Consider the following 20,913-nt stretch of genomic DNA (forward strand, 5'->3'; position numbering starts at 1 on the left):
ATCCAAAAAGTTATATTAATTAATTTTTTACTATTTCCTTCCATTCATTTTTTTTATATATAAACAAAATTGAGATTATATGCTATACACAGTTTTATATCCTTTTATCACTTAGTGGGAGCAATTTTGTCAAATTAGGTTTAAAAACACTATTTTATTCATTTTATTTATTTTTCTAAGTAATCTCTACACCTAATGTGGGGCTTGAACTCATAACCCTGAGATTAAGAGTCACATGTCACATGTCCAGGGCGCCTGCGTGGCTCAGTCAGTTGAGCATCTGCCTTTGACTCTGGTTGTGATCCTAGGGTCCTGGGATCAAGCCCTGCATCAGGCTCCCTGCTCAAGAGGGGAACCTGCTTCTCCTTCTCCTCCTCCCCCTGCCTGTGCTCTCTTTCTCTCTCTGTGTGGCAAATAAATAAATAAAATCTTAAAAAGGAAAAAAAAGTCACATGCTTTACCAATTAAGTCAGCCACGTGCCCCTAAAAACATAATTTTTAATGGCTGCATAGTAATTCATAGATGTAGTATAGTTGTCTTGCTGTACCTTACAGCATTTTCCTCACATCTGCTATTTTTTAAAAGTTTATTTATTTGAATAATCTCTATACCCAACATGGGGCTCTGACTCATAACCCTAAGCTTAAGAGTTGTGTGCTCTACTGACTGAGGCAGCCAGGCGCCCCACATCTGCAATTTTATTTTATTTTATTTTATTTTTTGCCTCAAAAAGTGACATTTATTCAAAGAAAAAAAAAATGACAGGATGTCCATCCCTTGGCTCCCTTCCCTCCCCCCTCCTACTCCTTTTCAGCCCCCCAGACTGAACCCTGGGTGGGCCTAGTAGCAGAACAGCCCCTCAGATGAGGTCAGTGACATTGAGGGGCATCTCTTCTTCAATGGAGGTGTTGTAGAAGGTCTCGATGTTTCAAAGAGTCCTCTTGTCTTCTTCTGTCACCATGTTAATAGCCACACCCCTATGGCCAAATCATCTACCAGGACCGATTCTGTGGATGTAGTTTTCCCTGTTGGTGGGAAGGTCATAGTTGATGACTAAAGAAACGTGCTGTACATCAGTGCCTCTGGCCTAGGTCTGGGGAGAGGACACATCAGCATGAGCCTGAGGAGGGGGCACAGTGGAGTGAGTGTAGGCAGCCAAAGGAAGGCAAAGGAAACAGACATGCCCTCTCCCCAAGCAACCTCAGGCATGCCAGATCGTCTTCCAAGTTGCTACTTTCCTGAAAAGGGGCACGGGTGGGCTATTTTATTTATTTATTTTAGAGAGAGTGTATGCGGGGGAGGGAGGAGGGAAGGACTGGGGGGAGATAAGCAAATTCCCTGCTGAGTGGGGAGCCCGACCTGGGGCTTGATCCCAGGACTCTGATCGTGACCTGAGCCAAAATCAAGAGTCAGATGCTCAACTGAGTGAGCCCCCCAGGCACCCCTACATCTGCTATTTTAAAGATAATTCCAGCTTAGAGGAGGTGAAAAAATGTTTAGTGTTTAGTGTTACTTCTTTCATAAAGTTTGGTAAATCATGTATTTGTAGTGGTTATTAAAGCGTGTTTCTGCGATCCATTACTGCTAGACAGTTTATAATTTAAGGGGATTTTTATCATGCTGCATGATTCCTCTCCTGATAATGTTGAATATTTCTGAGGAGCTTTGAGTTTATAAAGTGCTATTAAGAACAATTGTAGAATAATTAATGTTCCATGATGGGACACTTGGGGTGGACACTCTTGAATCCTTTGTGTTTCTACTGAAACCTGTGGTTGGCCGAATTACTAGGTCATAGCACAGTTTGTAGCAATTTTAGATTAACAATAAGGAGATGTGTAATTTGCAAACTACTTTATGCAAATTGTAGGTTTAGTAATTCTAATAACTACAGAAGCGTCATTCGAGTAGTGGTTTTGTACCAACAAAATATTAACGTTCACCTTGGTTTGTAATAGATCTTTCCTGTGTTTACTGTATTTGCTTTGTGCTTTGTAGTTTGTGTTACTGATTTCAAATTTTTTTTTAATTTTTTTTTAAGATTTTATTTATTTATTTGACAGACAGAGATCACAAGTAGGCAGAGAGGCAGGCAGAGAGAGAGAGAGAGGAGGAAGCAGGCTCCCCGTCAAGCAGAGAGCCCGATGCAGGACTCGATCCCAAGACCCCAAGATCATGACCTGAGCCGAAGGCAGCGGCTTAACCCACTGAGCCACCCAGGCGCCCCGTGTTACTGATCTCAAATAAGCAAAGACAAATATAATAGATGTAACTATTTACAGGGCAGACTAGAAAATCTGGACCTCCTATCTCTATTCATATGTTTGCTTTTCTTACTGTTGAAGTAAAATAATTAAGAATATTAAAGGACAGGGGCGCCTGGGTGACTCATTGGGTTAAGCCTCTGCCTTCGGCTCAGGTCATGATCCCAGGGTCCTGGGATCAAGCCCCACATCGGGCTCTCTGCTCAGCAGGGAGCCTGCTTTCCCCCCTCTCTCTCTGCCTGCCTCTCTGCCTACGTGTGATCTCTGTCTGTCAAATAAATAAATAAAATCTTTAAAAAAATATATTAAAGGACAATCTGTGTCAACATATTTTCATCAAAACAGGTACAAAATAGAGGAATGACCTTCTTTATTTCTTGTTTCTGATTCCTTTCTGATCATCCAGTCATGGTGTAGTTGAGGGACAATTACTCGTTTATTTAATGTAGAAAGGAGCAAAATGGGTGGAAAGGTAAAACTATGTGTGGGAAACTTTGGAGGAAGCATGTTTTGAGCTTATAATAAAGAAGTTTCCTTCCTTTGGGGGTTTTGAACCTGAGAAATAGAATCTAGGCACCATCTGTAGAAACTAGGGTATTTGTGAGTTAGAATGGGGAAAATCTTATCTTCATTCACTCATACCTTAGATGAAATTCAGCATTTCCTTCAATTATGAATATAGTAGAATTCTAGTAGTACTGGCAGAACCTGTGACTTTGTATGACCAGTAGAAATCATTGATATTTTCATATCATATTGTAGATGTTGAACATATCTTGAAATATTGTTTATGCTCACTGTCACTTAGAAATTATGGTAAACATTGCATTTTGTTATTCAATATATTGAGAATGAAGCTCCTATATTGATAGCACAAATAAAGCATTTTGGTAACTGTATACTGTATTTGGTATTCAGTATACTCTATTGGAGCTTATAATCCCAGGTATTTTATTTTACACATTTACAGATGTTATCTGAGAAGGGTGGACAGGCTCCACCAAAAGCAAATGGTGAAGGGCCCCTGAGATAGCCTTTCTTTTTCCCAGCATCTCCTATTTTAGTTCAAGTTTGCTGACGACCTGCATAGTTTACAATTTTCTGAAATAAAAGTGACCACATTTTTGAAACTCCTTAAATAGAAAATTTTATCCTCCTATAAATTTTTCCATTACCTACTGACTGCAAGCTTTTAACTAGTAGTAGTTTTCTTGGATAATCTGATTTTTGTCCGTGTGTCAAACATGTGTCATTGACAGGGAAGCTGTTTTTTAAGACAATAAACTATCCCCTAAAAAAGGACAGAATTCTTTTGAAATAGAACAGTTGTTTTTTCCCCACCAGATAATTTGGAATTTTCCCTTGTCTGAGGAGAATGTTTGCCAGCTGAGGCTATATGAATAGAAATTCATTAATATACTTTATATCAGGATATTCTGTTGTAATAAAAAGCCATTTTAAACAAGTGGAGGCAACTAGTAATAGTTGATATCTTGGGGGAAACATTTTTTAAAATCCTAGATTCATTTGTTTTCATTTATCAATAGAGTACAATTATATACTTCTGGTTTCTTTTATTGTTCAAATTGTTACTTTGTGTTTGTATTGTCAAAGTTAGGATGTTTTACTTAAATAGCCTCCAGAACTGTGTTCTCCAATTGGTAGCTACCTCTCACATGGGGACAACTGAGCCCTTGAAATGTGGCTACTTGGGATTGAAATGTGCTGAAAGTATAAAATAGACATCAGATTCTGAAGACTTTATGTAAAAAAAATATTTGAAAGATCTCAATTTTTTAAAAAAAGATATTATTTATTTATTTGGCTGACAGGGAGAAAGCACAAGCAGGAGGAGTGGCAGGCAGAGGAAGAGGGAGAAGCAGGCTCTTTGCAAAGCAGGGAGCCCAATGTGGGACTCGATCCTAGGACTCTAGGATCATGACCTGAGCTGAAGGCAGACGCTTAACCATCTGAGCCACCCAGGCGCCAGATCTCAACGTTTTATATTGATTAAATATTGAAATGAAAATGTTTGGATAATGTGTTAAGTAAAATATATTATTTAAATTAAAATATATTAAGCCTTTCTTTTTACTTTTTTTAAGATTTTATTTTTAAGTACTCTCTACACCCAGTGTAGGACTTGAATTTACAACCTCAAGATCAAGAGGGGCATGTTCTACAGACTGAGCTAGCCAGGCATCCCCTTTTTACCTTTTTATTTTTTATTATTTATTTATCTTACCTATTTGAGAGAGGGAGCTGGTGTAGGGGGAGGGGCAGAGGGAGAAAGATAATCTTTTTTTAAAATTTATTTAATATTTTTATTAACATATAATGTATTATTTGCCCCAGGGGTACAGGTCTGTGAATCATCAGGCTTACACACTTCACAGCACTCACCATAGCACATACCCTCCCCAGTGTCCATAACCCAACCACCCTCTCCCTACCCCCCCACCCTCTAGCAACCCTCAGTCTCTTTTGTGAGATTAAGAGTCACTTATGGTTCGTCTCCCTCCCAATCCCATCTTGTTTCCATTTTTTCTTCCCTATCCTGCAGACCCCCAGCCCTGCCTCTCAAATTTCTCATATCAGAGAGATCATATGATAATTGTCTCTGAGAGAGAGAATCTTAAGCAGACTCCATGCCCAGCATAAAGCTCAGCTCAGGGCTCCTCATGACCCTCAGAACGTGACCTGGGCGGACATCAAGAGCTGACTGAGCCACCCAGGTGCATGCCCCCCTTCACCTTTTTAACTGTATGTAGCTCCTGGAAAATACTAAATTACATATATGTCTAACATATTTCTATCAGACAGTACTTCTTTTTACAGAGGTCAGCAAACTATGGCCCTCAGGGTCATATCTAGCTGTCTTTTTTTTTTAAATTTAATTTAATTTTTTCAGTGTTCCAAGATTCATTGTTTATGCACCACACCCAGTGTTCCATGCAATACGTGCCCTCGTTAATACCCACCACCAGGCTCACCCATCCCCCCACCAAAACCCTCAGTTTGTTTCTGAGAGTCCACAGTTTCTCATGCTTTGTCTCCCCCTCCAATTTACCCCAGTTCACTTTTCCTTTTCTTCTCCTAATGTCTTCCATGTTATTCCTTATGCTCCACAAGTAAGTGAAACCATATGGTAATTGACTTTCTCTGCTTGATTTATTTCACTCAGCATAATCTCCTCAATTTGTCCTGTCCATGCTGATACAAAAGTTGGGTATTCATCTTTTCTGATGGCTGCATAATATTCCATTGTATATATGGACCATGTTTCCTTTCTTTCTTTTTTTAAAAGATTTTATTTATTTATTTGACAGAGATCACAAGTAGGCAGAGAAGCAGGCAGAGAGAGAGGAGGAAGCAGGCTCCCCGCTGAGCAGAGAGCCTGATGCGGGGCTTGATCCCAGGACCCTGGGATCATGACCTGAGCCGAAGGCAGAGGCTTTAACCCACTGAGCCACCCAGGCGCCCCTGGACCATGTTTTCTTTATCCATTCGTCTGTTGAAGGGCATCTTGGCTCTTTCCACAGTTTGGCGACTATGCTCTAGCAGTCTGTTTTTTATAAATAAGGTTTTATTCGGACAAAACCACTAATTTACCTTCATGTAACAATGCAGAATTGAATGAATGGTTATGACAGACCACATGACCACCAGATCTTTGGTGGGTTTTCATTTACACTATTTTCATTTCATCCTCTCAGTGGTTCTGTGAAGCAGTAGGGGAGATATTATTTCAGGGAAAAATTTTTGAGAAGCCAAGTGATTTGTCCAAGGTCATGTAATTAGTTAGTGCTAGGGTTAGAACTCTAGTTCTGAGTGTACCTCTGTACACTGTACCTCTGTACCTCTCCTGTTTAGGTAACACTTGAGCTGATACACTGTTATCTCCGAGACAGTAGTTAATGGCTACTATTTGAAATAAGAGCTATACAGCCAGGCCTACACATGGCTACCAGAGTAATCTTCCTCAAGTTATATTACTTCCTTGCCCAAACCTTCCGTGGTTCCCTGTGAACTAAAATAATAATTCAAGGCTGCTATGGTTTGGTTCCATTCTGCCTTTCCAGCCTTTTATCTCGTTACTCTCTATCCACCCAGGGACATTGTTTCACAAACTCTCTGCATTCTCTCCTACAGTTGTCGCTCTGGGTCCCATTGCTCTGGGGAGCCCAAACTCCACTTTTGGAGTCCTGTTCTTTATCCTTCAAGATGCAGATTAAAAAAAAAAAAGATGCAGATCAAATGGCATTCCTCCATGAAATTTTCATGATGCCTACAGTTAGGAACAATTACCCTCCCTATTTCTTACATTGCCTTATAAAGTTATTTATGTGCATGCTTGATCTCCCTTACTATATTATAATCTCTTAGAGATGAACCACTGCTTAGTTTACATTCTGCTGTATCTACTAACACAGCTCAGACAGTAAATGTGGATTGAACTGAGTGCAAAAAAGGGCATTTAGAACAAATTGGAAAGGGTGGGATTAAGTAAATAATACCACAAATTGAGGACATAGGTTAATGGAGAATAAAATAAGAATAGACAGTTATTTTTTTAAAAAAGATTTTATTTATTTATTTGACAGAGATCACAAGTAGGCAGAGACGTAGGCAGAGAGAGAGAGGAGGAAGCAGACTCCCCGCTGAGCAGAGAGCCCGATGCGGGGCTCGATCCCAGGATCCTGGGATCAGGACCTGAGCTGAAGGCAGAGGCTTAACCCACTGAGCCACCCAGGCGCCCCTGGGCAGTTATTTTTGATGAACTAAAGTAGTGTAGGTGAGACTTTAGGAATTTTAATTACAGTTATGATTTTCACTTTCGATAAGAGAACATATCACAACAGTTGTCCTAAGTGTTGTTAATGCTGGAATGTGGATAAGCACTATGGAATTAAGACCCTTGATTTTGGGGATGCCAGAGTGGCTCAGCTTGTTAAATGTCTACTTTTGCTCGGGTCATGATCTTGGAGTCCTGGGATTGAGTAAGGCTCCTTGCTCAGCAGGGAGCCTGCTTCTCCCTCTGCCTGCTGCTCCCCCTACTTGTGCTCTTTCTCTCTGACAAATAAATACACAAAATCTTTAGGGAAAAAAAAAAGAAAGACCCTTAATTTTGTATAGAACTTAACAAATTTTGCATAGAGAATAATGAATTCCCGAGAGATTTGTGAAAACAGCTTAATTAGATAGAGTTAATTGAAAATACCTTACTTTGATCATCATTCTAAAAATCTTTTTTTTTTTAAAGATCTTATTCATTTATTTGACAGAGAGAGACACAGTGAGAGAGGGAACACTAGCGGGGGTGGGGGGTGAGAGAGGAAGAAGCAGGCTTGATCCCAGGACCCTGAGATCATGACCTGAGCCCAAGGTGGACGCTTAACGACTGAGGCACCCAGGCACCCCCATTCTAAAAATCCTAATTCAAATTAATTTTTGTTTAACTTAGTTGTTCCCATGGTTAGCTAGTGACCTTGAGCACTATTTTTTTTTTAAGATTTTATTTATTTATTTGACAGAGAGAAATCACAAGTAGACAGAGAGGCAGACAGAGAGAGAGGGGGGGAAGCAGGCTCCCTGCTGAGCAGAGATCCCGATGCGGGACTCGATCCCAGGACCCTGGGATCATGACCCAAGCTGAAGGCAGCGGATTAACCCACTGAGCCACCCAGGCGCCCAAGCACTATTTTTTTAAGATGTTATTTTTAAATAGTCTCTATACCCAATGTAGTACTCTTGACTCACAACCCCAGGATTAAGAGTTGCATGTTCTACTGACTGAGCCAACCAGGTTCCCTGAACTTGAGCACTACTGTATTTATTTTGAACATTTCCATGTAGAGATTTTTTTTTTCAGGGATTTCAGTGAAATGTGTCCATCAGTTTTTATGGAATGACAGTGCCTTGAGGACTGGAACTGTCAAGAACTTATTTTATAGAATTTAGCATGATCAGTTACTGATTAGTATGATAAGCCTGGTAGTCGTAATTTATTTAAAATAAATTGAAATTATTATATAATATATAAAATAATATATAATATAAAATAAAATGAAATTGTAATGTACTTTAAAATTTTTAAATTAAAATGTTAGAATTTTAGAAAATTTCAGGGCACCTGGCTGCCTCAGTCAGTAGAGCATAAGACTCTTGATCTTGGGATTGTCAGTTTGAGCCCCACATTGGGTGTAGAGATTATGTGAAATCCTTGGGATGCCTGGGTGGCTCAGTCAGTTAAGTGTCTGCCTTCGACTCAGGTCATGATCCCAGGGTCCTGGGATTGAGTCCCACGTCAGGCTCCCTGCTCAGTTCCCTTCTGGTCTTCCCTTCCCCTGCTCTCTCTCAAATAAATAAAATCTTAAAGAAAAAAAAAGAATTTTAGAAAATTTGCAAGATGTAAGAAAATGCAAAGAAGAAAATAAGATCACTTTTACTACCACCTTGAGATAAGTATAGTTCATATTTTCATGTTTTCCCCTCCAGACATTTTTGTATGCATGTACACTTACACGCATATTCTAGGCAATTAGAAGCATTGTATATACATTTTTTCCTGTCCTTTTCACTTATCATTGATGCTATTTGAGGGACATTTCTCCATTTTCGGTATTGTTGACAACATAGTTTTTAATACCTGCATAGATATTAAAGTCGCATGGTATTTCATTGTGTGGATGTTCAATGATTATTTACCCAATACTTTATTTGGATATTTAGTTGAATATTTATCAATTCTGTTGTTAACTTTAAAAAGTAGTGAAAAATTTTTTTTTATAAATAGTGAGACTCTTCTAAGTAGGCTACAACACACATATATATGCATTAAGATTATTTACTCTGAGTCAGAATGTGAGTCTTCAGAACTATGCTCTAACTGTATACAATGATAGCATTGTTTGAGCATTCATTTTTATATGCATAAACTTCATATTTCCTGCCATGTCAGAGAATACATAAATTATATGTGTAGTCTGTTTCTTCAAGAGGTGCCTTATTTAATTAAAAATTTTAGGAAAGCAACACATGGTTCAAGATGTCAGAGGTTCACAAGGAAATTCAGGGAAAGGTCTTCTTCCTAGCCCTGTTTCCCAAGCTGGAGCCAGTGTTACTAGCTGGTCCGTGTCCCCCAGAGGTATATGATGCACATACAAACTGATACACAGCAGCGGATCCCTCTCTGACCTCAGCTTCTCCTATGTGCCCTTCTTCTCTTCATTCTACTGCAGCTACCTTGGCCTTCTGGTGTTCATCATAGATTGGGCTGGCAGGTCCCAAAGGTTCCCTTCCTCAGGGGCCTTTGCTTATCTCTCCGGACAAAATAAGTTTCCATAAGTCCACACAGGTGATAGAGATGGTATTTTTGAAACCTTTAAAGTATGAAATAATCAGAAACTTGACATATTAGAACACAAAAACAGCCATAACACCAAGGGCAGCTTTAGCTCTATCAGCAGACCAGTGGGAGAGCTTTAAAATGACTAAAATAATGAATCCTTTTAAATGCATAGTTACATACTTAGCACAGTTCCAGAGAGCACAGATACATACTTCAAGTACCATGTCAAAGGAAACAGAAGGGTTTTAGTTCAAAGGTCCTCTGGTTGCAAGCTTATGTGATCAGTCCACGTAATTGGGGAGACATACAGTGTTAACAGTCCTCCCAGATTCTGACCCTCCAGATTTCTCTTTCTCTGAGTTGTTCTGTTTGGTGCTGAAATGTCAACCATTCCTACCTCTGGAGTTAAACAGGCACTTAAATGATAAACAAATACGTTTTTGCACAGGATTGGTTTTTAAAAAGTATATAAAATGCTTTATTACATGGCTCTTTCTTTGCCTGTTTTTTTTTTAATTTTATTTATTTATTTGACAGAGAGAGAGAGATCACAAGTAGGCAGAGAGGCAGGCGGAGAGAAAGGGGGAAGCAGGCTCCCTGCTGAGCAGAGAACCCGATGTTGGGGTTTGATCCCAGGACTTTGAGATCATGACCGGAGCCAAAGGCAGAGGCCTAACCCGCTGAGCCACCCGGGCACCCCCCTGCCTGTTTTTTTTTTTTTAATTTTTTTATAAGGTGATTTTCGAACTTTAGAACACTATTTTTTTTAAGATTTTATTTATTTATTTATTTATTTTTTAAAGATTTTATTTATTTATTTGAGAGAGAGACAGTGAGAAAGAGCATGAGTGAGGAGAAGGTCAGAGAGTGAAGCAGACTCCCCATGGAGCTGGGAGCCTGATGTGGGACTCGATCCCGGGACTCCAGGATCACGCCCTGAGCCGAAGGCAGTCGTCCAACCAACTGCGCCACCCAGGCGTCCCAAAAGATTTTATTTATTTATTTGACAGACAGAAATCAAAAGTAGGCAGAGAGGCAGGCAGAGAGAGAGAGGAGGAAGCAGGCTTCCCGCTGAGTAGAGAATCCGATGCAGGACTCAATTCCAGGACCCTGAGATCTTGACCTGAGCCAAACGCAGAGGCTCAACCCACTGAGCCACCCAGGCGTCCCTGCCTGTTGTTTTGAGAATGCATATTAACATGTGGGGCCATATAGAATATCGCGCCCTTTGGGATTTACAGAAGGATGGTATACTGAGTCAGTGACAGAGAGAGAAACTGAACTGTAAAATGCAGGAGTCTTCAGGGGATATGTGAGTGAGCCTAGAGGCTAACCCTCTTGGCTTTAGCACTGACTTATCTCCCCAACTTTTAGCCCAGCTCTGCCACCTGCCAGAACTTCCATTTCTTGGTTGTAAGATAGTTCAACCCTCCCCCCCATTATTTAGATTTAACGATCACTCTGTTTGATTTTCAGAAACTGATTGGTAAGAGAACCCCCACCCCGAATGCTCCCAAGCTCTTGCAACTGGCGGTCCCTCCCTCTTGCTCGCCCACATCTCCTCACTTTGGAAGTTTGCGTCCCAGTTAAATTCTCATTCCTTTTCTCTGAGCTTATTCTCCTGTCTTTTTATTGCCTTTCCTCTTTCAGTCACTCCATGCGTGTGATAAAAATGGCTGTCATTAGGCAACGAGGATTCTGCTTACCAGTCACATCACATTTTCAGCATTCAGAATCATACAGTTGGTAGGGCTGAAAGGATCTTAAGATCATTTAATCCAGCTTTTTGCAGAGGGCACTGTGTTCCTTTTAGCCTGTTGCGGTCAATAGTAAGATTTGGAGGCTGTTAAAAGTACTTAGGAAAATAAATAGTTTGCATATAGAGCAGTGCTATTCTAAGTGTGGCCTGCATACCATGAGCCCGTCATGACAAGAGAAGTACAGAAATTGAGAGTGAAGCATTTAGAAACTTCTTAACAGTTTGCCAGACTAATTTTATATCTGTTGAACACAATAAGACTTGGGATTTGTAGTTTATGTCTTTTTTTCCACATTATTTTTATAGTAACTTTTTTTTATTGTATTTTACAAAAGTTTTGTTCCACAGTGGATTAGAAAACAAACAAAACAGCTCAGTTCTTTGCCACAGACAATTTGAGAAACACTGATATAGGCTATCTAATACAATGTTTGGCACAGAGTATGCTCTCAAAAATCAATAGCTTCCTCATGTCTTAAAAATTTGCATTTTGGGGGGCGCCTGGGTGGCTCAGTGGGTTAAGGCTCTGCCTTCGGCTCAGGTCATGGTCTCAGGGTCCTGGGATCAAGCCCCGCATCAGGCTCTCTGCTCAGTGGGGAGCCTGTTTCCCCCGCTCTCTCTGCCTGCCTCTCTGCTTACTTACGATCTCTGTCAAATAAATAAATAAAAATCTTTTTTAAAAATTTGCATTTTTTAGGTAAGGGTGCTAGATTCTAAGTGGCAGGTAAATGAAATATTGTTTTATAGAAATGAGGTGATTAAAATTGGTTGTGCTGGTTTTCAAATATAAGCCACTCAGTTTTTTTTTCCTTTTTAAACTTAGCCTGTGCTTTGAAGAGAGATTTACACAGAGTAGAAATGTAATAAGTATTTGCACTGATTCTTGAAGTTACTTAGAGCATTTAGTGTGCTTCTGATAACCCTAGCTGTGCAAAGCTGAAGGAACATAAACTCTGGTAGCTAGCCATATCCATAAATGTTTGAATATATTATAGCAGTATTTATATTTTATCTTCTTGGATAAGAAAAGGGAAAAATCTGTTGAAAACCACTCAGGTTTTGTCAGTTTTCTCATGTCATGTAGCATTTGGAAAGTACATGGTTGCAACGTTACTTCACATTCCCATTTTAATACAGTTTAAGTGCCATGTACAGTGGCCCTTTCATTTTCAGTAGTCCTTGGCTCTTTGGATTTAGAGTAGCTTGTCCTGATTTTTTAATTAAATCAAATGTAGTTGAGCTTATATTTGATACCATAGACTGCCAAAAGCCATTTGCAGACTGTGGTGTTCACAGGTTAAAGGGGACATATTTTTCATATTACTCAAGATCATGAAGTTGCCAGTCCCTGTTTAAGAATAAAGAAAGGTCATTGACTGAGCGAAGTGACTCTCCTGAAATGCTGCCCCTTTAAAAATTCTGTTTACAATTCAAGAATCCTTACTAGATTTCATTTTGGCAAATTTAGAAAATTATTTCAAACAGAAACTTCAATGAATTGTTTTTGTTTCGTGATACCATACACATAATGGGATAAATCTTTATCCTCCTAATGAAAAGAAAGGACACATTTTATTTTTTAAAAATCCCGTTTGGAACATCCTTAATCTGCTTATTTAGATACAGAACAGATATTTTCTCTGTAGGGCAGGATTCCTTTGTTTTGAGCTTCATTTTTATTTCTCCAAGGCTCAAAGTCTTTATAATTTTTTTTAGACTCTGCAGCCAGCACGGGGCTGGAACTCACGACTCAGAGGTCAAGAGTCGCATGCTCTAGCATGAGCCAGTCAGGTGCCCCAAGGCTTAAATTCTTAATATTGGAGAAGTTTGGAACTGAACCAAGATTTGGCATAACCAGTGTATAGCATGGTGAAGAGCAAGTAGTTTTATAGTGATGACTTAGAATAATAAGTGATTCAGAGTGTTGCTCCCTTGTTTTAATAGGAATATTTGGTTTACATGGCCAAGGTTTTCCCTTCTTTTTGTCTCTGAGGAGCCACGCTGAAGAACTCCAGGGGAAAAAAATTATTATTAATCCTGTCGAGTGCATATTACATTTTGGCAAATGCTGGTTGATGAGATTAAAATTACCCTTCACATTTTAAAAGTTTTATTTCTGTAATCACATTAGCAAGCAGGTGGATCCTAGGGGACAGGAAATGAAGATTCTTTTAGCCAACTTTTCAAAGTTTAGAATTTATTTTCGGATTTTGCTTTGACGCATGAGAGGATCTAGTTGTAGTTTCTTAAAATAACTCAGTTTATCTCTTCAGCAGTCATTGTTGAAACCCAAGCAAGAGCCACATTTTGGAAAGTATGAAAGACAAATAGGAAATTGGCGCTCTTTTAATGGTGTATTTTTCTATGAGACAGATGATGAAAACTAAGTAGCGTGTGGTTGGGTTAATACTTTGAGAGCCTTTTCTCTCATGTCTCATGTTTAAAATTTAAGGAAATAGTACAGGTCTGATGAAATATCCATTGACTAGAAAGGTACCTAGTAAGAATCCCTCACTTGTTCTTAAATTGTCCCTTGACTGTAGTGAGGCCATGTGTTCCTCCTTGGAACTGCAGAGCTGTCAAGGTAGCTTTGCTAGAGAGGTCAGCATAGTTTTAACCTGGTAATGGTGGCTACTAGTCACCTACTAGGGGGCTCTCCAGTTTTAGCTCTTAGGAAATCCTTCTGCTTCTTCCCCTAGGGTTGTCATTCTGTTTGGGGCTGGACTAAGACAAGGACTTCATCCTTATTATGGATGTTTGCTAACATGAAAACAATGATGCTTCCAGCCTTTCGGCAACTGAGTTCCAGTAGGAATTCTGAAGTTTTCTTCCCTGCACATCAGGTCTTCTCATGAGCCTTGCATGTTTCTACTGTTCAGTTTTTGAGGATCAATTAGAATTATTCTCTGTGTGTTTAAAACTCAGATTCAGGACGCCTGGGTGGCTCAGTCAGCTAGGCGTCTGCCTGCAAGGCTTAGGTCACGTCCCAGGGTCCTGGGATTAAGTCCTGCATCGGGCTCCTTGCTGAGTGGGGAGCCTGCTTCTCCCTCTGCCTGCTGTTCCCCTTGCCTGTGCGATCTCACGCACACGTACCCCCCTTTCTCTCTCTGACAAATACATGAAGTCTTTTAAAAATAATCTAAAAAACCCTCAGAGTTGAAACAAAAACGTTCTCCTTTGCTTCCTGTATTTTCAAGTATCTGAATAGAGCAGAGCAAATTTTTGTTACATGGCTGTGTTAGGGCCAGATCCCTGGGGGGCTCTGTGTATTTCAGTAGAGGTTCTGTATGAAGACCATCTCTTTGCATCATGCACCTCCCTCCTTGCTGTCTCTTGCCATCCCTACTTTCTTCCTTATGTCTTAGAAGTGTTTTTAATAGCTGTAAAGGAGGCAAGGGAATGCTAATGTTTTAATGACTATTAAAGGCAGCTTCTCCAACTTGCCTTTATTTCTGAGTGATTACAGCTAGTCTTGTCTGGCTAGGATTGGAAATGTTAATAAAATAGACATGAAACCTTTTCTGAGAAACCTCTAACTTCCTGTCCTGAAAGGACTATAATGATAGTTACTTCCTTCATAGTTTCTAGAATAAATTCACACACTATCCAGTTTATCTAAAAGTAAACCTTCAAACTAATGTTAATATTAGGTATGTTTTTAGATATGTAAAAGATGAGATCAGTCAGAAAATGCCTTATGTGCCTTTTAATATTATAGCCCAGTTTCTTTACTTTGAAGGGGAAATGAAGTTCTGCTCTTCTGAGAAGGCAAAGAAAAACTTGCAGTTTTATGATAGAAGCGATGTGGTATCATAAACTAGAGAAATAGAGCTTTCTTCCTTTACAACCTCTTGTTTCTGAAGGGTTTGCTATAAAAATTGAACAGAGCTTTTGGTAGAGCACACAACTCTGGACCTCAGGGTTGTGAGTTTGAACCCCATATTGGGTGTAGAGATATTTAAAAAAATAAATTGAGGGGGCACCTGGATGGCACAGCTGGTTAAGATCAGCTCTTGGTTTTTGCTCAGGTCATGATCGAGCCCCGGGTTGGGCTCTACGCTCTGTGGGGAGTCTGCTTGAGATTCTCTCTCTCTCTTTTTCCCCTCCTGCTCGTAGGTTCTCTTCCCCTCTTCTTCTTCTCTCTCTCTTTTTCTCTCAAATAAATCAATAAATTGAGCAAAGCTGGAGCACCTGAGTGGTGTAGTTGGTTAGGTGTTTGCTTTCAGCTTAGGTCATAATCTCGGGTTCCTGGGATTGAGCCCCATGTCAGGCTTCCCTGCTCAGTGGGGAGTATGCTTTCCCCTCTTCCTCTTCCCCCTCCCCTTGCTTCTGCATGCTCTTTCTCTCTCAGATAAATACATTTTTAAAAAATCTTTTTTTTAAAGATTTTATTTATTTATATGACAGACACAGTGAGAGAGAGAACACAAGCAGGGGAAGTGGGGAGAGGGAGAAGTAGGCTTCCCGTTGAGCAGGGAACCTGACGCAGGGCTTGATCCAGGACCCTGGGACCGTGACCCAAGCCGAAGGCAGACACTCAACACCTGAGTCACCCAGGTGCCCCATAAATAAAAAATCTTAAAAAAAAAAAAAAGTAAAGAAAAGAAATTGAGCAAAGCTTTTAGACCACAATAAGAAAAAGCAGAGCTCTTATATAAAGATACCTCATTTCATGAAGAAATAAAGCATAGAAAAAGATTATCTGGATTAAATAAAAGAAGACAGGAGGCCCCGAAGCATGGGCAGAAAGGACAGAAGCACAGCTACTTGGCGTCGCGTTACTGTTGATTGGTTAAATTCTTATTTATTGAATTGTGCTCTTGGATCCTAAAGAGAGACTTTGGCAGGTAGGTTCAGTTTCTGTAGCAGGGAACCATCAAAGATTTTTGGTTCTTAGTATTTGATTTCAAGGTGTTAAATGTTCCCAAAGTGTGTGCTGTTCTCCCCTTTCTCCGTTTATTACCCGTCCTGTTCAAATTTCACAACACAGTCCAAAAAGTGGAACTTTTGAGTGTGTTTCTTATAATTAAGGTGAATCTAAATGAATTTTGTATTGGGGAATTTTATAAACATAGCTCAGGCTAGTGGGGAAGAGATGGGTTTCTTGGCCCAAATCATAGTTGGGCAGCCCAGAGATTTCTTTTTCTTTTTCTTTTTTTTAAGATTAATTAATTAATTTATTTGACAGAGAGAGATTGAGAGAGAGAGAGAGATCACAAGTAGGCAGAGAGGCAGGCAGAGAGAGGGGGAAGCAGGCTCCCCGCTGAGCAGAGAGCCTGATGCAAAGCTCGATCCCAGGACCCTGAGACCATGACCTGAGCAACCCAGGTACTCCCAACCCAGAGATTTCTGATGCCCATTTCCTGTCATCCTTTCCTCAGAGTTTCTCAGTATTATTCTATCTTACACATTTGAATGGCTAAAAGTAAATAGCAGAAAGAAATGAAGAAGTAAAAGACCAGCTTGAACACAGCCTTACCATAAGGTATAGTTTCTGTGCAAATAGAAACTATATATCTCTATACCATCTGTAAACAAAAATAACATCCTCAGCAGCTTCACAAAGTAAAATCTGCCCAAAACATATTTACAAGCCTTTTCTTTTCTGTGTAATCTAATATTCAGTGATAGTAATTCACTTGTCTCATGTAGTGTTTTTTTTTTTTCCTTGAATGTTTCTGTTCCAAGTCTCCTGTTCTCAGCTTTTCCATTACTTAGGAGGGCTATGATGAATTTTATATATATATATATATATTTTTTTAAGATTTTATTTATTTATTTGACAGATCACAAGTAGGCAGAGAGGCAGGCAAGCAGGCTCCCTGCTGAGCAGAGAGCCTGATGCGGGCTGCGGGATTCGATCCCAGGACCCTGGGATCATGACCTGAGCCAAAGACAGAGCCACCCACTGAGCCACCCAGGCACCCCATGAATAATATATTTAAATAGTTGATTTCAACCCCTTGGTTAGCAAGAGTTATACATACTTCGTGATCTTATTTTGGATTATTCTTTTTCCTTTTTCTATTGTTTTTACTTTTAAGGGAGGCAACGTGACCCAAACTAAACAGATGTCTTATGTTTATTGATGTTATGTCTTATGTTATTTCCTGTCTCCAAGTCATGTTGCAACTATGACATACACCCTGGTATATTTTAAGAGCTCGGCATTCTGTAAAATAAAAAACAAAAAACTTCTTAATGGGGAAGGCTCTCAATTTCTTCATAACCGCATGTACGTTTGTGAATGAGAGTTCCGCAGTCTTGTTACTACCCAGTGAGGTATGTGTACCTAATATTTGTCAGATGAACTACAGTGCTAATATATGAGGGGGAATGGGCATGATAGGCATGTACTTTATTTATGTAACTACATATGGGTCATTCTGTGATTTCAAGACTAGGAAAGTGAGGAACAGAAAGATTAGTGGCCAAATGCCTTGGATTAGAATTTCTGTCTCTTGAACACATTGAGTGGTATTTTATCTGCTAAGCCACATTACTAAGTAGGTGCATATGTCCTCAGTATCTTTCTTGCACATTGGCAGAATTTAAGTCAGGCAGTGTAGTGTAAAAACTATAAAAATACTGTTAACAACTTTCATGATTTATCTGTAGCTCCAACGGGGGAGAAAACCAACTAAGCACTCTAAATTAAAACCTTTCACTTCTGCCCTCTTGCCCAGAAACTTGTTTATTAAAGAATGAGATCTGTTTGTATCTATCCAGCCACTATAAATAGTTTATAGACGGAACTAGAAATCTCCACAGTTGTCTTTGTTGGGGTATTTATTTAAATGCTCCTCTTTCCCAAACTACTCATCTGTTTTTTTGTGTTTGTATTTTGATATTTACTATTAAAAGATTATTTTAATTGGTTACCTGGAGAAGATCTCCATGGTGTTGGAGCCATTTACCGAGAGAGCAGAAGGAGGGCCAGCTGTACACCCTTATCTGTGTCCCAGCAGACTCGAAACTCACCCCACCCGACCATATTTGGTAAGAAGCGATAGAGTCAGAGCTGATGATGAGGGCTGTCCTTCGTGCCCTGAGAACCCTTCTTATAGTAAACTTGTTTTACTTTGGACGTGAGATATTTGAATTCTTTGTAAACACTAAGGGAGGGAGGAGGCAGGGCAGGTGTGCATGGCTGGCTGCTTGCATCTACACAGAAAGCCAGGTACAGATCTTTTAGATCTGCAGGATACAGAAAGTAAACCCCTACCCACGCTGGACTGATGGCTGGAATATGAAACGAGGTGGCCGATTAATGAAAGTGACGATTTATGTTGCCATTCACACTCAGTTGATTTCTGACACAGAGTCGATTCTGACGGAGACTAAAAGGCCCTTAATGTAGATCAAACCACAGCTTAGTATTTGGTTCTAATAATATTTGATTCTAATCGACTGAGCTAGCCATGTGAGCCAAAAGAATTGACCCAGTCCTCTCTCTGAAAGGTCTCATAACCAGAAGAACAAAGGGTGGTGTAATGTGTGGCCAGAAGTATTGGCATCATGAATCAGAGCAGACTGGATATGGAGAATACAAATGGAGTGTGTGTCTTGCTGGCAGATTTAGGCTTTTAAAATTGAATTATTTTTTATTATGTTGAAATAAAGTCTTATTCGCTTGAGGGACACAGTAAAGGAGTTTGATTCCTTTGAAGCCTAGAAAAATGAATTCATTTAAGAACACTAAAGCATGAAGTTGATTAGATAAAAATATACTGAGAAACTGGGGGGTACCTCTTTTACTTCATTGGCTTCATATCCTTAATAACAAAAAACAAAATAGGTACTTTAAACCTTCAAGAAGCAAATTCTGCTTAGAAGCTTATGGGAATATGACAGTACTGCTCCCCAAATCAGTAAAACCAAACCAAGGAGTGTTATACAAAATAACATTTTTTTCTAATAACATATGCTATTTCCTCAAAAATGATTGAGTTTCCTCCTTTCAGTGTGTTGTCAGAATGGTGTGTTTATTTCAGGACTTAATAAGACATTTGATACCAAAAGAAAAAGTGCTATTTTTGTTTCCAATTGCCTTTACAAAAAAAATAAAAATTTTCAGAAATATGAAATTATTTGAGGTATTACCAGCATACTCTATTGTTTTTCTAGAATTGGGTAGGCGCCTTTAATCAAATTGGTTTTTCTCCTTTGCTCTCAGCTGAAAATAAAATCCTCCTACACTTGCTCGCCCATTTTTTACTCTGTAATACTCCAGGCACTGTTTCCAGGAAAAGGTTAAAATTAAGAATAATGTATTTCCTGCTGACCACCATGTTTGTACTGCCACAGCTGAATTCTGGGCCAATTTCGTTTGCCATCTGTTCCCAGCATGGGTAAGTTGAGATTCATATAACAACAGGAGAGAAGCGAAGCTAGATGTTGCATCTGACTTCTACCCCCAGAAGCATGGCTTATCTTTGCCAATTAGACTCTTTGCTGGTGAATAACTTAACATGGAAATATCATGTGGCAAATTTTAAAAATGTTGATCTTAGATTATTTCTTGCTAGACCTTTCTATGTGTAATTTTTAAAAAAAGAAGTTAAAATATTTTATTTTTTATACCCTCTTTTATTCACCTACTGTCATATTTTAAGTATTTTTCCCCATGATATTCTACTCCCATCCCATTCAAAGGCAATTTGTATTTATTATACTCAGCCTGTAAAATAAAGACAAAAATAAAGTTAAAAGCCATAATCCTCCATTGTTAAGATTTTGAATCTGTAGCACTTCTCTACCCCTTCTGTAAATACACAGTATATATACACACATGTATTTATATGTAAAACATATATGTGCACACTTAAATACCAGGATTATGCTTTTCCTAACGTTTCAGAATTTATATTAAAATTCAGTATTTATTTTATTTTTATTTATTTGTAAAGATAGACTTATTTTTTTTTAAAGATTTTTATTTATTGGGGTGCCTGGGTGGCTCAGTGGGTTCCTGGCTCCGCTCAGCAGGGAGACTGCTTCTGCCTCTCTCTCCGCCTGTCTCTCTGCCTACTTGTGATCTCTCTGACAAATAAATAAATAAAATCTTTTTAAAAGAAAAAGCAAGCAGAGAGCATGATGCGGGGCTTGATCCCAGGGCCCTGAGATCATGATCTGAGCCAAAGGCAGAGGCTTAACCCACTGAGCCACCCAGGCGCCCCTAAAGGTAGATTTATTTATTCCAGAGAGAGAGAGAGAGAGAGAGAGAGTGCAAGTGCACATGTGTGCATGGGTGGGGAGGGGCAGAGGGAGAGAGGGAATCCTTAAGCAGACTCCCTGCTGAGCGGAGCCAGGAACCCAACCTCTGGCTCAATCCCAGCGCCCCAGGATCATGACCTGAGCCAAAGGCAGACACTTAATCGACTGAGCCATGTAGGAGCCCCCCAAATTTTAAGTTTTTAAATCCATAGTTCCATTTGATACTGCATTCAAGGAACATAACAAAAACTATTTCAAGGGTGTACTAGAAGCTGTTTGATAGCTTATTTTTCTCAACCATAAAATTGATCAGCTCTTTAAC

The 20,913-nt window shown here is 39.5% G+C and overlaps 1 protein-coding gene and 1 non-coding gene across 11 annotated transcripts in view; one reads left to right on the plus strand and one right to left on the minus strand.

Annotated features, from left to right (window-relative positions):
* Positions 1 to 20,913, plus strand: part of HECTD4 (HECT domain E3 ubiquitin protein ligase 4) — a 185,861-nt gene that overhangs the window by 10,755 nt on the left and 154,193 nt on the right. The window lies entirely within an intron of this gene.
* Positions 1,145 to 1,284, minus strand: LOC122903885. The gene has a single exon (XR_006384086.1). It is a non-coding gene; the product is annotated as a small nucleolar RNA SNORA67 (small nucleolar RNA).

The sequence above is a fragment of the Neovison vison genome, chromosome 3 (assembly GCF_020171115.1).
Source record: "Neovison vison isolate M4711 chromosome 3, ASM_NN_V1, whole genome shotgun sequence".
Lineage (NCBI taxonomy): Eukaryota > Metazoa > Chordata > Mammalia > Carnivora > Mustelidae > Neogale > Neogale vison.